Source organism: Octodon degus, unplaced genomic scaffold (genome assembly GCF_000260255.1).
Source record: "Octodon degus isolate 3935 unplaced genomic scaffold, OctDeg1.0 scaffold00096, whole genome shotgun sequence".
Lineage (NCBI taxonomy): Eukaryota > Metazoa > Chordata > Mammalia > Rodentia > Octodontidae > Octodon > Octodon degus.
The window spans coordinates 7892496-7894273 of NW_004524672.1; the positions used below are offsets into that span (position 1 = coordinate 7892496).

At 49.8% G+C, this 1778-nt stretch overlaps 1 pseudogene; it reads right to left on the bottom strand.

Annotated features, from left to right (window-relative positions):
* The window catches only part of LOC101561551, a 5157-nt pseudogene extending 4187 nt beyond the window's left edge, over positions 1-970 (bottom strand).
* Positions 971-1778: the final 808 nt, after the last annotated feature.

A 1778-nucleotide genomic window follows, 5' to 3' on the forward strand; every position in this document is an offset into this window, starting at 1 on the left:
CCAGGTGCAATATCTGAGGACAGACTCTGGGTACAATGCTGTGTGGTGACCACGCATTCACACACGGCTCCAAGAAGGCCCCCAAGGGGAGACTTACCTTTGCGGATTGAGCCAAAGAGGGGAGGGGTGGCCCCAAAACAGGGACGGGGTAGGCCTGGGGAAAAGGTGCTACTTTCTGGCAAAGGAGATCTTCATGGCTTTGTTTTGGGTGATTTAAAGCCCTGCAGGGCAACTCCACAAAGGTGATATCATGCCTCCCAGGCACCAGGCGGACCTCCTTGAAGCCAGGGAACTGGTTGAAAAGCATGGACAGCATGAGCTCGTTGGTCTCCTCTGGCAGGTTGGTCAGGAACAGGATGTGATTTGGTGGATTCTCTGAAAGAGGCTGGGCTCTGCTGTGGAATCTGCCCCGGCATATGCTGCTATGGGGGCATGGCCCCAGGAGGAATCTGGCCTGGTGTAAGTTCGGGGGGCAGGATCATGCCAGGAGGTGGCATGTAGGGTGGCTGGCCCAGCATGTGGTGCATGATACTGGGAGCCTGAGTCATGGGAGGCATGCCCAGGACAGGGCCCTGGACAGCTGCTGCCCCACCCTGCACAGCCTTCTTGGCAGATGGTGTCTCCTGGCTCTTGGGCTTCCTCTTCCCCCACTTGCGGTCTCTATCCACAGAAGTACCCTTCATCTGGCAATGATATCCGAGTCGGTCTTGGTATACTAGATAAGCATAGGCTTGTCATAGGAGGGGAAACCTTGCATGGAGCTCAGGGCATTAGTGGCACTGCTGACCTCCTTGAAGATGACAAAAGCCTGCCATCTCATCTTCAGGCTCAGAGACACCAGAATATCCAGGACATGGCCAAAATGGTAGAAGATGGTGTACAGGGACTTCTTCAGCTTGTCTTTCTCAATCTTCTCATTGAAGTTGTTGATATAAATAGTGTGATTGGGGCAGGTCTCAGAAACCACCATGGTAGGACTTAAAGAAGAAAAAGACAACTTTAGCCTTGAGTTTCTCTAAATCTCCTATTCCAAACCTAGACTCACTAAACTCAAAAACCTTCCCTCCAAGAGAAAGTCTGGTAACACCGAAGTTTAGGGCAGGAGGTGCAGTCTGGGCAACAAAGGGTGTGCAGGGTGGGATTTCACTTCTCCCACCCATGTGTTGAGCACCATTTTCCAAGAAAATATGTTTTAGTGATGATTACCCTGAGGTTCTCTCCCCCCAATCAACTTCCAGAATTCTAAGAAATGGTCACACTAAGTCCAAATGATGCCACAAGAACATTTGCTTTGCTGACATGCACCCTTTTACACCCTGCGTACTCTGAGGTAAAGCCAGTCAGTCCTCAGGTGGAAACAGTGAGCAGAAAAAGAGAACGCAGGAAGCGAAGACAACAAGCAAGGCTAAAGTGGCATGTGACTGAGATGGTCACAACTTCAGGAGGATATGACTAGTTTCCAGGCAGACTAAGAGGAATCAACACCCCTTGAAACAGTTTCAGGTAATTTTGGGATTGAGCTAGCCTTTCCAGTCTCCTATTGCTCAGTATTCACCTCTGTGTCTTCACTACCGTAATTTTCTGGGGCTTATAGCTTGGTATTGTTGTGACATCCATGATGGAACCAAGGTTCTGTATCCTTCCTCAGAGCATTTCTTCTCTATCCAGAAATAGTAGAAAGAATCAGATTCTTCCAAGGCCAAAATACACATGATAGCTGATGAGGCCCTTGGCCTGTTGGCTCTGATGGGAACTGTGCCACCGTGTTTCTTACGGCT